General features: G+C 45.3%; 1 protein-coding gene, 1 non-coding gene and 1 pseudogene across 5 annotated transcripts in view; 1 reads left to right on the top strand and 2 right to left on the bottom strand.

Moving 5' to 3' along the window:
- Positions 1-15924, bottom strand: part of GRIK4 (glutamate ionotropic receptor kainate type subunit 4) — a 435808-nt gene that overhangs the window by 257370 nt on the left and 162514 nt on the right. The gene's annotated exons all lie outside the window — the stretch shown is intronic.
- Positions 1244-2099, bottom strand: LOC142447082 (small ribosomal subunit protein uS2 pseudogene; annotated as a pseudogene).
- Positions 7614-7730, top strand: LOC142447769 (small nucleolar RNA SNORA77). Its single transcript, XR_012784421.1, has one exon. It is a non-coding gene; the product is annotated as a small nucleolar RNA SNORA77 (small nucleolar RNA).

Raw genomic sequence — 15924 nt, 5'->3', positions numbered from 1 at the left:
GAAGGCATACACTGAAGGTTGGCTGGTGAGAGTGAAGGGACTGTTCTGGAACATTTGGGTGATCTCCTCACCCTGAACCTGCCTTCCCTTTTGGGCTGGCTGGGAATGGTGAAAACAGAAACGCATGGAAGCTGCATGCTGAGGATGGCAACACTGCTCCCCACCCTTGGACCTTACCTACGCAGACACTTGGTGTGAGAGAAGTACACCCTAGCTCGATTTGCTGCGTGTTCTTGTCTTTGTTACCGTAGCTCAGTCTGTATTCTATCTCAGCGCTGCCCTGTAGAAATACCATGCAGGCCACAAAGGCAATTTTAGATTATCCAGCAGCCAAAATTTTAAAAATGAAACAGAACAGGTAGGAATAATTTCAATATATTTTATTTAACCCAATATTTCCAAATATTATTATAAAAACTCAAAACCAAACTCACTGCCCTCACACCGACACTGATTTACTATAGCACCTAGTTAATATAAAATGATTGAGATCGTGTCTATTTCTTTTATCACACTAACGCCTAAGAATCCAGTATGTATTTTATACTGAACACACATCTCAATTCAGACTAGCTCTGCTTCACGCACTCACTAACTAGTGGCAACCATCGTGGGGAGCCCAAGTCTAATACCTAGCGACCATTGCAGAGAAACACTGAGCAGAAGAGTCGAGAGAGACTGAGTGTGACAGTTTGCTGTCTCTGAGACAAGGTAAATTGCCATCATCCAAGATCAAGATGGACAATGATGGGGTAGGTAACTTCAGGTGACAGCTCAGGCTAGGTCCTCTGAAGTGTACACATATTTCTGTGGTGTCTCAGCTGAGATGAAGAGATGTGGATGTACTTCTGAAAGCAGTGTCAGGTGAAGGCAAGGCAGGTGTATCTTAGAACAGACAGAGAGTAGGGGCATGTCAGGGTGATGGCACGATAAGGGACAAAGGAGCTGGAGGCATTAGCAAGAATGGTGTGAGTGCCAGGCCTTCATTTTTGACAGGACAGGGAGCGGTGCAAACCCAGAAATAGCAGTCCAATTGGTTGGACACAGAGAAGACGAGAGGTGTAGACGAGCTGGGATATTTGCAAACATGAATCCATTGAAGAGGAGGAACAATGGAGACGAGGTGATGAAGTACTTGAGGGAGAGGCTATTGCTTTCAGGCTGCGAGATTTTACATTTTATTTATTTTTTTGTAGAAATTTGTCTTTATTTCCCATCAACCTAATTTCCATGGAAGAACGGTTTAGGACCACTCAGTGGTGTTCCTACCCACTCGGTGGCCTGAGCGGTGGGGCTGCGGGCCAGTCTTCACTGAGCGCTCCAGTCCGTGGGGCACTGCTGGATCGGCGCCGAGGGCACCTGCAGGCCCTCAGACCAGTCGGTCACCTCGGGCTGAGCGGCAGGGAACTCGGGAGCAGGCGCAGTCCATCCGCCCTCAACCTCGTCCTTGGTCACAGCCTTTTCAGGTGCGGCCGGCTCTTCCTTTTCCATCTCCTTTGGGTCTCTGTAGAAGTAGAGATCAGGCATGACCTCCCACGGGTGCTCCCGGGAGATGGTGGCCCGCATGCGCAGAACTTCCCGGGCCAGCATCCACCGTATCAGGCCCACCGAGTGAGCGCCCTTGTTGTTCCACGGGATGGCAATGTCCACGTAGCACAGAAGAGAATCTGTGTGGCACAGAGCAATGGTGGGCAGGTTAATGGGAGCGGCTGGTGGTCAGCGATGGGGTCAGTCACCACTAGAAGCCGTGGCTCCGGGAAGGCTGCCTGGATCGGGTTAGTGAAGGCTCCTGGAGTGAAGCGCGGCGATTGGAGAAGCTCCGGTGGCGGCAGCAAACTTCAGCACAACGCACTGGCCGGTATTCCTGGAAGATAGGACGCCGACGTCAGCAGGGTTTTCCATGGCAACCATGGCGCGAGCAGCCAGCAGAAGCTTCTCCCAGGTCCTCTTCGGGTTAATGATGGCGAGGCCGTCACTTTTCCTTTTGTAGATGGACTGTTCCGTTTGGAAGTCAAGGTCGGTGCACCTAAATGGGCTCCTGCAGCCAGGAATTTGAGGACATCCTCCTGCATCTGCAGCACATCAAGGACTCCGGACATCGTTAAAGTTTCCCTTGTATTACGATGGGAACCAGTACAATGCTGTGTGGATCCTGCTCTGGGTAGCGCGGAAAAGCCATGTTAAGGTTTTGTGGGCAGAAAGTAACCCAGGGTTGCCAGGGTCCAGAGTGTGGCTGGGAGGAAGAAGCAGAGTGGGAGAGAAGGTCCCTGGAGAGGAAGACCACTAGAGCCCCGAAGTCAGTGACACTAGAGGGATGGCTCTCTGGGCACTGAGGGTGACCAGGGTCAGAGGGTCAGGATAAGACGGCATCGGGCAGTGGATTTCTTAGGCTGGCTCTGCGGGCCGTTGTCTCGGTAGCTCCCATCCAGACACTTTCCTGAGGGGTCTGGGGCAGAGAAGGTGGGGAAGATGCTGACAGTTAATGTGATTCAGCACGTGTTAATGAGTGATTAACAGAGTTCAGTGTGGTTGTATGTGGAACTCCAACATGGGGACTGGTCCGTTTTGCCATTGTGTTGTGGGGTGCCCTCAAGTCGGTTGTGATTCAGAGCCCTCTTATGTCCAAGAGAAGGAACCACGGCACGATCCCGCACCAGCCTCGTGATTGTCCTGATACTGGGTTCCATCCTTGCAGCTACTTGGTCGATCCAGTTAACTGTCGGTGACCTTGGGCGTTATCAAGCATGATGGCTTTTTCTCCGGAATGGTCTCTCCTGATAGCATGTCGGAAGCACATGAGAGGACATCTCACCATGCTCACTGTCAAGCAGCGTTCTCCCTGTACTTCTTCCCACCCAGATCTGTGTGTTCTTCTGGTTGCCTGAAGCACTTCCTCTAGTTTTCTTCAACACTATCACTCAAATGCATTCGTTCTCCTGCAGTCTTCCTTACTCTTTCTCCTACTCGCACACGCCCCGGAGAGTGCGGAAAATACCATGGCTTGGGTCAGGCCTAACTCTGTCCTCAAAGTGACATTCTTATTTTTCAACACTTTAAAGAGATCTCCCGAGGAGTTTGCCACCATCAAGAATGAACAGCCAGGAGTGGAGCATGTCCTTTGGATCCCAAGATCCATCTGCACTGAACCTCGTCAATTCTGAGACTGAAAGCTATGACAGCAGACTAGTGGCAAAGGAGGAGCACCAGGACACATGAAGAGCCAACGGCTGAGACTGAGTGGTGAGATTATGGGACAAGAGTGGAATTAAAGCTGAGCACCTTCAGGTAGGAGGTTCGCTTGCTAGTGACATGCCTCAAAACATTTAATTGGGGGTGTTAAGTTTTTTGACTCTTGGAGCTAGAGCCAAACACCTACAGGTTGAAGCTTATAGCAGAGTGGGGCACCATTGGGGCATTTATCGAGCACTAAGAGCTTTTTAGCATTGCTCAAGGAGAACAAAATCCAAGGGCCATGTGGCTAAAGGGCTTGTCTTGATCGCTTCTGATCCTGAATCAGGAAATCTTGGGACTCATGTGATTTATTATGACAGGAAGGACAAACCTGTTAACTCCCCCTCGTAAGCTCCATCATTGCGAGTATTGTCTCTGGATTCTGGTGGCCCTCACAATGAAGCATTGAAAGGAGCAGAGACAGAGAGGGTGCTGCGGGAGAGAGAGCTGGTGTTGGAGTTGGTTGAGGGTGGAGGTTTGTCTGACCTCAGCCGCCCAGGATTAGGCCTGAGGTGGCTGATTCTCTGTTCTCCTCGTGAGTCCAAGGAGGTCAGACACTGCCTCCACGCCCTTTTGAACAGACGAACAGAAAGACTGTGAGCCAGGAGCCAGGATCCTAGATGAGAAAGGCAGATGCAAGGAGTGCAGACTGTGCTGGCGACCAATGTTGTGAGCTGCCGTCAAATCAGCAGCGCCACTAGTGACCGCCGGGGGCGAGAGACAGACAGGTGTTCTCCGGAGGGGAAAAGAAGCGTGAGCAGGCAGCTCTGGGGAGATGCAGCTGCCATTCTGCCGAGCCAGCGGTTGCCCCTGGAGGTGGAGCAAGCAAGACAAGCGCTTCACATGCCAGGTTTGGGCTTTGGCGAGTGGAGGGGTGATGTGTGATGGGTTTGACATCTCAGCTAAATGAAGGCTCCCTGTGCATGCTGAAAAGCAAATGGGGGGGTCGGGGGGGGGGTCAAGAGTGGAGCTGGCGCTGGGGAGAGCGTACCAAGAAGCAACGGGATCTACGTATGAAGGATGGCAGGTAGCAGGGGTCTGCACATGAGAGCCACTGAGGGCAGTTGGCCCTGGTGTTGCACTGTCCCCTTGTGCCATGGGGACTCTCTCTGAAGTGTAGACGCTTCACTGACGGGACCATGTCTCATCTTGCTGATCCACATTCAGGTCGGCACAGCTCTGGGAAAAGCGTAGGCCGCCGTGCCTTCCAAACTTGTTAGAAAGACTTGATTCAATGTGAATTAATCGTTCAACTTTCACAACAAAGTCCACCTTTCAGTCCACCCTTTAATCTCTCGCACTCCCGCAGTTAACAAAGGGATGAAACCTCTGGGGGAGGAGGCGGGGTGATGTATGACTAAAGCCCTGACAAAACTGGCAATTAGGTCTGCATTGAATGCCTTATTAATATGGGCTCTTTCTATGGTCTTTGTGCAACCTATTTATATTCTCAGGTAACTTCCTTAAATTGTTTGGAGAGGTGGCTCTGGATTCCACCCCGTCTCTGCAGGTGTTCTTTGGGGATGGACAGTCCCATGTGCGCTGATTGGCAACAGCCATGCAGGGCCCCCAGCGATGTCTGGGATGCTCCACTGGCAGATCAGGCTGCACCAGATGCACGATGATGGCAGCCGTTTGCAGGCATATCCACACTCCTGGCTCACAGCACACAGAGCCAGGCGGGGGGGGGGGGGGGCGGAGGGGGGAGGGCAGCAGCGGGCTACAGTCACCCAGGTGTCCCCCCACATTATGGGACAGACTGGGGATGAGGGACATAAGGAATGGGTGTACAAGGATACAGGCAAGGTCTGCCTCTTACTCCAGAGGAGAATGAACCCCAAGCAGTTTCCATTGTTTGGGCGTAATTCAATTCAGCGAGCATTTATTGAGCAACCAACTTATGCCAAGGGAGCTCTGGTGGTGTAGTGGGTTATATATGTTGTGTTGCTAACAGCAGGGTCAGCAGTTCAAACCCACCAGCTGCTCTGAGGGAGAAAGATGAGGCTGCCTGCTGCCTTAAAGATTTACAGGCTGGGAAACTCTAGCGAGTAGTTCTATGTAATAGGCTTATGACAAGTCAGAATTGATTCGATGGCATTTGGTATGTTACGTCAGGCACTGGCAGGGGAGATGCAGTGCAGAACGGGAGACATGACTGCTTGAAGCAGCTAGCCCCGCTCCCCCTCCCCCAAGCCAATTGGAAGGATGGCCCCAGGTGATGAAGGTTTGAGTTGCATAAATAGAGTGGGAGCCGCGAAGACCCTGAAATGGAGCTCAGCTGGGCTGTTGACGGATGCCATCCCGAGAGCCCACTCCTTTTTGAGGTCCCCACCCCATGTTGCAAGGGACCCCCACAATCTCCATGCTGCACATCCCCAGAGAGCAGTCTGCCCTCCCCAGTTCTAAGGCGGGAGGTCCTGCACCACGCTACCACCAAGGGGGGTTAGCTCGACATTTTGCCAGAGCTGTGAATAAATGAGGACCACGCCCGCTGGGATTTGCAATGCAGGCCCCTGTCACCTCCAATCAGAAATGGCAAGTACGATGGGAGCGAGAAGTTTGACACTTCCAGCGATATTAATCTCCCTTCCACTGGGGGGGGGGGGAAAGGGCGAGTGGGAGATAATGACAGATTAGAACAGCTTTGGACCAGGCTCGGAAATCCTGAGGAGCTATTATCCTGATTGTTTCCACCTTAGAGTTATCTCTCTTTCCCCCAGGAGATCACAAGACACGCGATGGATCGCCGTGTCCCTCCATCCGCAGCATTCTCTTGGGAAGCATGAGAACAGGCACGGAACATTTATCCAGGAGGACACAGGGCCTTACAACGTCTAACCAAGAGGCCCAGCGGGAGAAAACAGATCCTTCATTAATTCACAAAACATTCATACAATCTGTTATGAATATTACCCTCTTCCTACACTGGAAAGAGATCTGTATCCATAACATGTACACAATTCCCAGCTCACGTTGTGATGACCATTTCTGATGGGGAGTTAGGAAGAGTCCGCGGGAGCCACAGGCAGCTTGCAGGGTGGCGCCTGCCTCCCCATCACCACCAGCCTCCCCCACGGCTATACTTGCAGCCTACGGGGATCTCGGATATCCGCGAGAGCACAGCAACAAAACAGCTTCGGGACCATCCCTTGTCAACCGTCCTTATTATACAACACATCTCTCTTTGGAACTAATTTGTTGGTTTATTCTCATTTCTGTAGGTTCCCTGGGGCTAACCCTGGGAAATCATCTACTCGGTAATTTGTAGGAGTTGGGAGCTCCCTTCAGGGAAGAGCAATGGCCCTCAGCACAGGAGAGCCCAGAGACCAGTCAGTCTGCGATGGGAGGGCAGCATTCATGCCGAGAGGTGAGGTGCCTGGAAGGTTCTGCATCAGAACTCCTTAGGTCAGGCCCCAAGGAAGGTGGCGTGGTCTTGCTTTGGGGAGGCAGTCAGACACTGAAAAGCTGAGTTTCCGAAAGAGCTGTGTGCTGAAAAAGCTGCTTAGTGGCTGTTACAGAGGGAAGGAAAAAGGAAGGCCACTAACCCACAGGGATGAACAGCAGTCCTGTTTAGAGGCCATCTGCGACAGAAATACCCAAAAAAGAGTAACCAATCTAATATAGTACAGACCAGACAACCATCCATTTCTTTTGTATATATTTTTTATAAATGAAATTTAGGCTAGGTGAATCTACAGAGAGAATAACTGGATGAATAATTTCTTGGGGTATGCAGGAGAACTTGGGGGAAATGCAGAGTTAATAACAATGAGTACAAGAAAGAAGAAACTTTCTAAAACTGATCATGGTAAGGATTGTACGAATCTTCTTATCTGGTTGAATTATTAACTTGTATGGCATGTGGATGGTGTGCCAATAAAACTGTTTAAAAAACAAAATACAAATTAAGGACCAAGACCATAAACCCATTAAGCTTCAAATTTTCATAATGGGCAGTTCAATGAGAGATAAAAAGAGGGGGAAGTAGAGCAAAAGAGGAAAGAAGCAAAGAGGAGAATGGGAAGGAAAAATGTAGACGAGGCAAGGCAGGGATTGACTCTGGCTTCAAGTGAAAAACAGGAAGAAGAAGAAGAAACAGAGCATAAGATGTGCACATACCCAAAGGAATTTCCTGCTTTTGGGGGCTTCTGATTCTGTTTCCAAAGAGGTTTAAAGTCACAGGAGTACACCATGCAATCTCTGTAAGACTCTTACGTTAATTTATTGGTAGAAATCAAGAAGGTGACACAAAACTTCCTATGTAATTTTGAGAGACCAAGAATGGCCAAAACAATCTTGAAAAAGGAGAATCGAGTGGGACCTCTTACTTCCTGACTCCAAAACTTAGTACAAAGCAGCCGTAATCAAAATTGTGTCACACTGCAGACACACTCTGTACCCAGCTGTCAACCTCAGCCAGGTGCTTTCTCTGTCTGCCAGAGAAACCTCCCAGCTTCCTGTGGCTATCTGAGGCAGTACAGCTCTCCGGGGACATGTGGAAAAAAACCCAAAAACTGTGTCACAAACATCAGTCTGTAAGATCAGAAAAACTAGAGGAGGCCCAGCTACCACTACCAGCTACCCTGAAAGGGATCGCATTTGAGAGTGTGGGAGAAAATGTAGAACAAAGCTCAAAAGGATAGAAAAGGGCCAGGCTGAGGGAGGATGGGGGAGGAAGGGAAAAAAGAGGAGCTGATGCCAAGGGCTTAAGAAGAAAGAAAATGTTTTGGAAATGCGATGGCAACATATGTACAAATGTGCTTGATACAAATGAATTATGGGTTGTTATAAGATCTGTAAGAGCCCCCCCCCCCAATAAAATGAGTTATAATAATAATTTTCAAAAAGGCTCAAGTTTACTGGTCAGATGGAGACCGGAATCCTGGGATATGGCCGATTGCCTTCCTGCAGGGCTGGAACTGAACTGGTTCATAGGGCTCAAGGCCCCGTGTCTCAATTTTCAACCAAACAACAGACAGGCCTATTAAAAACAAACCAACCCACTGCCATTGAGTCGATTACAACTCATAGGGACCCTATAGGACAGGGAAGAACTGCCCTGTTGAGTTTCTAAGACGGTATCTCTTTATGGGAGTAGAAAGTCTCATCTTTCTTCCACAGAACAGCTGGTGGTTTCGAACTGCGAAGCTTGCAGTTAGTCATGCAACCTGCGACCACTACACCGCTAGATTCCTTCAGACAGGCCTATAGGGGGAACAAAACCACTAGGACCGTGCACATACCTTAGAGGAATCAACCATTTGAGATGCAGGGGGCAGCATTTGTCCAAATACAAGATGCAGAGGGCTTGGGAGGAAAAGGGGGTGTGGCAGGATGAGCGGTGCTGCATTGAGGAGATTGCAGAGACTAGGAGAGTTCTATGAATTGTTGAATATACAACTGATGATCCGCTCTGTAAACCTTCGTCCAATTCTTTACAAAGAGTTAAAAACAAATAAATAATAACAATGACAAACACACAAGAACAGACATATAGATCGAGGGAATAGAATTGAGAATTCAGGAGGGGAAATCTGCACATCTATGGTCAATGATTTTCAACAAAGATGCCCAAACTACTCATTAGGGAAAGAAAAGTCATTTCCAATAAATGATGCAGAGACCATTGGATTTCCACACGCAAAAATATAAAGATGAACTCCTACTTTACACGATATACAAAGAGTAACTCAAAATGGATCCAAGGCCTAACTGTAAAAGCCCAAACTCTAAACTTCTTAGAAGTAAACAAATAAATCCTATAACACCTGAATTTTTAATTTCTGGAAAAACACTTGTTTTTAATCTTTACTTTCATAGTTATGTCTCTATATTAATATATACACTTAATTAAGTGTTATGAAAACATCGCACTCGGCATTATAGGGTTAAAATTCGGTGCCACCAAGGCTCTGGGCAGGAACTAGATAATTGGTTGCACCTGCGCTCTAGGCTCGTGCCAGTGACCTGTGACCAGAACAGTGCTTTCACCTGCTTTCCCCACCATACCTTCCTGGTGACGAAGAGTCAGCCTGCCTTCAGCCTTCACCAACCTCAGAGCTCAGGACATCTCCCCTGACCAACAGCCACCCATCACCAGCCACCCATCACCCATCCCCTGAAATAATGGTGCGATGGACAGTGAGTGCCCCAGGAAGGACAAGACGCATGCACATGGCCTCTGCCATCACAGGCCCAGGCCCAGCAGCCATGCTCAAGTCTCCCACTGTACTCACTACAGGCCTGCAGATCCGACAGCAGGCAGATGTCTGCAAGGCATTTTTTTTGTTTTACTCTTGTTTACACACTATCTTCTTTTTATTGGGTTTTCTTTCTCTCTTCTTCCTTTACTTTTACTCATCCTCTCTTTATTCTTTTCTTATTAAGCACGTTTTTTATTCAGCCCTATATTCCACCAACCATCTGACTCAAGAAGCAGGTGCCACTACTTGCTCCTGCACGGCGGGATCAATGACAGGTGGTGGACAATATCTGCCCACCCGCCTGCAGCTGCCCTTCATGACCAGTAAGCAGAGCACTGTGCCCACACTCCCCCATTTACTTCACTCACCTGGCGAGAGGAGGGGAGTCGCCCAATGCTGCCAAACTATCCTTTCAAAGTAGCTCACCTACAATGCCAAATCAGATACATAAAACGAAAGGGTGTAGCAAACTAATGCGTGATGAACAAGTAACCGTGACTCCAATATGCCTCAGAAACCACGCACAACTTCAAATCAAATAAAGAAACAGGAAAAGGTGGCACAAACGAGTAACCAAAATAAAGAACCCGAATATCTCTCTGAGGAAGACAAGAAACACAACTACCATATTTGTAGCCTTCCTTCCAAAAGATCAAGGAAGCCACCAACAAAATTAAGGAAATACAGATAATACCATGGAAGAGCTTAGGGGAAAAATACAATAGCAAGACAGCAGAATAAATTATTAGAAGCCATACAAAAATGGCAACTAGAAATCTTAAATCTCAAACTAAAATTTCAGGCATCGATAACACATTGCAAGGCAAATGATTCCAATCAGAGGAAGAATGCTTTGGTGAATTAGAAGAGAAGTCTCTGGGAACCAATTTGTGTGACAAAGATCAGGGGGTGGGAAGAAAAATGCAGAAAACATAGGAAATATGTGGGGCAGATTCAGGAGGAGATGTTTATCCTAATTACAGAACAGGAGGAGGCAAAAAATCCACAGAGAATTGTCAACGAATCATGAAAGAGATTTTATTCGTCCAAGACCCTCAACAGACTACAAAGGGAAGCCACCAAGAAATATTATACTCAAACACTCCAAAATAAAAGATAAAAACCCTCAAATCTTGATTGCAACTTGGGAAAATGAAATGTTACTTTAAAAGGGCAGCCAGTAATGCGAAACTCTTACTTCTCGGCAAAAGTCATGCAGGCAAGAAGACAGTGGGGAGACACATCTAAGACTCTGCAGGAAAAATATTTCCAGTTGGGAATTACATTTCCAATAGAACTATTCTCAAATATGATAAAGATATCAGGGCATTTCCAGATTAAAAAAGTAATAAGGGAACTTGTGAAAAACAGACTAACTTTACAGGAAATGCTGAAGGGAGTCAGTCCTTCTGACAGAGAACCAAAGAATCTAAGTCAACACCTGAGATGGAGACGCAGGCCAACATCCCTTAAAAGTAATTCTCAACAACAAAACACATTTGCAAGATTGAAATGGGAGAACCAGGGGTAATAATTGGCAAATGACAACAGCAACAAAGCAAAACTAAGGGATGAATGGTTGAACAATAAACTGCCAAATGTTGAGGAAGTCAGCATGATATCAAGCTGGAGCAGATTGCTTTAAACTTGAGAAAATACAAATAAATTAAAGGGTGCCAACACTTCATATGTTAATAAACCTTATAACCAAATGAAGAAAGTTGTAAGGATTTATTAAACATAAAATTGAAAGCATTGACAAAATTTTAAAATCTGATTACAAAATGAATCAAGCACAGAAAACTATATGGAACCAGGAAAGCCTTAACATCACAATAGAAAACAAAAAAGAATAATGGCAATTAATTCATAGCTATCATTAATTACAATGGGAGTAACTGGATTAAATACATCAGTCAAGAAAAACGAGTGTCAGATAGCTTTGAAAACAGGACCAATTAATATGATGCCTACAAAAGACTTACTATAGACACCATAAATAAAAATAAAATTTACACCGTGAAAGAGGGGGAGTGCATGATGGGGACCCAATGCCCACCTGTAGACAGCTGGACACCCCTTCCAGAGGGGTAGTGAGGAGGAGATGGGCCACTCAGGGTTCAATGTAGCAACAATGAAACTCAAAACCTTCCTCTAGTTCCTGAATGCTTCCTCCCCTCCCAATCATCATGACCCCAATCCTACCTTGCCTTGCGGACCTGGTTATACCAGAGGATGTACAGTGGTGCAGTGGGGATCTGGAGGCACAGGGAATCTAGGACAGACAAACCCCTCAACACCAGCGGTGGGAGTGGCGACACCAGGAGGGAAGGGCGTGTAGAAAGGGAGAACCGATCTCAGAGATTTATGTGTAACCTCCTCTCTGGGAGATGGTAATGGGGAGGTGGGTGAGGGGAGACGCCAGGGAGTGTAAGATAAGATATAATAATTATTTATAAACTATCAAGGGACCAGGGGTGGGATCGGGGAGGGAGGGGGCCGGGGGGGGGGGGGAAAGGGAAACCGAGCTGATTCCAGGAACCCAAGCGGAAGGTGAATTATGAGAGTGACGAGTGCAAAGAATGTATAAGGGTGCTTTGCTCAATTGATGTCTGTACAGACTGTGATAAGAGCCTTATGAGCCCCAATAAAAAGATTTTAAAAAAAATAAAATTAAAAAATCAAAGAATGGGGAAAATCTATCAAATAAGCAGCAGGCAAAGATAAATATATAAAGCATGAGTGACAATATTAATTTCTGACTTCAAGAAAACAATCAGCGTAGTGATAAAGAAGGCCATTATGTATCAGTAGAGCAAGAGACAGACCCATTGTAAGTACCGACCCACACAATGAAAGGCCCCTCAAATGCATCAGGTCAACAGTGACAGAACGGAAAAGCAAAGCAGGCAACTCCACAATCACAGCAAGAGACTTTAACACACCAATTTTGATGAAAGATGAAACAACCGGAAAATACTCAACAAAGACACAGAAGAGCAAGACAACCTAATCAACTAACTCAACCACCCAGCCACGTACCAAGTACTTACCAAGCAAATTACAGTATCCATTCTTCTCCAGAACTGACTACACTAAGCCACAAAGAATCCTCAATAAATTGTAAACTGTCAAAATAGAACAAAGCATTGTCTCAGATTGCCACACTATAAATTTAGAGATAAATAGTAGAAAACTTTTAAAACATGGGAACTGTGTAATACCTACTTTAAAATTGCCATGCAATAGAAGAAATAAAACATGAAAACAGTCCTAGAAACAAGTGAAAATTCAATCATAACATATGAAAACCTTTGGGATACAGCATAACTAACAGCAGACAATGTATAGCAATGCACCAATACAAAAGACACAGCTAAAGCAATACCTTAATCCAGCAACTTCCTTACAAAAAAGGACGACAAAAAAGTCTGCAGTCTCCAAGAGAAAGGCAATCATCGATTTTGGAGCATGAGTAAATAAGACTGCAAAGGTGCAGAAAGAATAAATAGCATTAAAAGTTGGGCGGTGATGCAACAGAACCGACCAATTGAAAGGAGGAGAGCAGAATGCATGAGAAACCTGACGCCAACACACCTGAAAATCCAGAAAAGGCGAACACATTTCTAGAAACACAGCATACTACAATTAACACAGACTGAGAAAGAACATGTGAACATGCCTATAATGAAAGAAGAAACTGAAGAAGTCTTCAAAAGCAAACCCCAACAAAAAGTTTCTGGATAGCTTCACTAGAGATTCTACCAAATATCTGGAAAATAACTGACGGCAATTCTCTCAAACTGTCCCAGAACACGGGATAGGATGGAAGCAAGCATAGCTCTGACACAAAAGTCAGACAATGACAGATTAAAAATAAAATAGGCAAATATTACTTATGAACATAAACACAAAATTCCTCAATAGAAACCCAAAAGAATCCAACAGCATGTCAAAAAAGTAACAAATGATGACCATGTGGATTCATCAGGTATGCAAGGATGGTTCAACATTAAAAAAAATCAACATAATCCACTGCATGAATAAACTAAGGCAAAGAACCACATGCTCATATCAACTGATTCAAGTAAAACATTTGATAAAATCCAAGATTCATTCCTGATAAAAATACTCAGCAAAATGGAAAGGAAAATCTTCTACATAATTAACAGTATAGATGCAAAGTCAACAGCTAACATTATTCTCAACAAAAAGAGTCTTAAAGCACTCGCCACACGAATGAGAATCGGACAAGGGTGCCCTCTATCACCACTCGTCTTTAACACTGTGTTAATAATCCTAGCCTGGGCAGTAAGCAAGCATAAAGAAAACAACAATATACTAGTATAAGAAACGAAAGCAGATTACATAAATGAAGAACGTGCCATGTTCATTGGTAGAGTAAGTCTTAGTATTGTGAAAATACCAATACGATAGAAGGTGATACACACACACACACATATATCTTCCATTCCAGATTCCATTAACATTCTTTAAGTTAAGGAGATAGAAGAATCAACCACTAGGTTTATAAGGAAAAGAAGGAGGCACCGCATAAGCAAAGCACTACCAAAGAGAACAAAGTAGGCAGTCTCACTCTTTACACTCCCCAATGTCAAGGTCTACCACACAGCCCTGATGGTCAAAACAACTCACTATTGGTATGACAGACATGGACCAGAACTGAGAATCCAAAAACCAAACAAGATCCATTAAATGGGGGCCGGGGGAGCAGACATTTTAACAAAAGGTGCTGGCTAAACTCAATATCTATTTGCATAGATAGCGATTGCAAGTTTCTCAGAGGATTCTATGAAATGAGACCTATACCTCACACCATAAACAAACACTAACTCAAAATGTCCAAAGACCTACATATAAAACCTAACACTATAAAGATCATCAAAGTAAAAATAGGGGAAAACTCAGGATTCCTAATTCATGACATAAATAGCATACAAATCATAACCAAAAAATACAAAAGCAAAAGATAAACTAGTTAAATGGAATCTTCTGAAATTTAAGACTTATGTGCATCAAAGGATTTCTCTACAAGAGTAAGCAAAGAACCTACAGGTTGGGGGATGAGTGGGCACTTAACAAACACATATCCAACAAAGGACTAAAAGTGTATAGAAAATATTATAGAAAACTCTAACAACAAAAATAACAATGAATCGAATTTTAAAATGGACAGAGGACAAAAAGACACTTCACCAAGAAGACATTCAGGCAGCCAACAAACACATGGAGAAAAACTGCAATCCTTAGCTATCAGAGAGATGGAAATCAAAACAACACTGAGATATGCACCCCAGAAATAATGCCAAAAGGAAACAAACAAACTCACTGCCATCGAGTCAATGCCAACCCACAGGGACCTTACAGGACAGGGTAGAACTGCCCCTGAGAGTTTCTGAGCCTGGCACTCTTTACGGGAGTAGAAAGTCTGAGGAGTGGCTGGTGGCGAGACCTCAAACTGCTAACCTTGCAGTTAGTAGCCCACTGTGCAATCACTAATCACCAAGGCTCCTTCCAGGAGTGATGGCGAAGTACAGGAAGGCAGAAGAACATCTGGAGAAGATACAGAGAAGCTGAAACTCTCATGTACTGCTGGTGAAACTGCCAATCTGGGAGAGGCCTAGGCACTTCTCGAAAGTCAGAAACAAAACCGGCGCTGGGTTCTGTAATCCCACGACTACGAACAGGAGTGTATCCCAACAATCTAAGAGCCGGGACATGAACAGATAAATGTGCACCTATGTTAGCTGGAGCATCATCTATAAGAGCCAAAAGATGGGCATATCCTAGGTGCTCATCAACAGATACATGGATAAACAAACTGATATATATACACACAATGGAATATTGTACAATGGTAAAGAATAATGAAACGCTTGTGCCACACCTCATAACCCGGATGAACCTGGAGGATACTACGTTGGGTGAAATAAGCCAATTGGAAAGGGGCAAATAGTCCACTACTATATAAAAAGCCAAAGAAAGGTTTACACATAAAAAATATAATCCTACGATGACTACCAGGGTAAAGATGGTAAGGGAGGCAAAATCATTAATGCCTACTAATTTCAGTGAAAGGAAAGATAATATACAGTAGACAATAAGCACAATATCAATAAAGGAAAAGGGGACAGCTATGTAGGAGTTATAGACACAGAGGTAAACACTTGTGTATATTGCACATACACTCCAGCATGAATCATCAATCTTACTGCATGAATAGATGCAGAGGCAGACTGGCAAAACAAGCAGGCTTGAGCAGGCAAAATGGACTGGGCTTGACCATGTGCTCGTGTATTTGACAGGTGATACTGCGTTTCTTCTTTTTTAATCATTTTCTTGGGAGCTCATACAACTCTTACCACAATCTATCCATGACAGGCGACATTTCTACATATGTATTTGTATGTGTAATCAATATATCGATGCATATAAAAGAGCAAACAATGGGCAGAGGTTGGTAAACTTC

Source organism: Tenrec ecaudatus, chromosome 4 (genome assembly GCF_050624435.1).
Source record: "Tenrec ecaudatus isolate mTenEca1 chromosome 4, mTenEca1.hap1, whole genome shotgun sequence".
Classification (NCBI taxonomy): Eukaryota; Metazoa; Chordata; class Mammalia; order Afrosoricida; family Tenrecidae; genus Tenrec; species Tenrec ecaudatus.
Note: the sequence above shows the minus strand (reverse complement) of the source record. Positions and strands in the feature narration are given on the sequence as shown.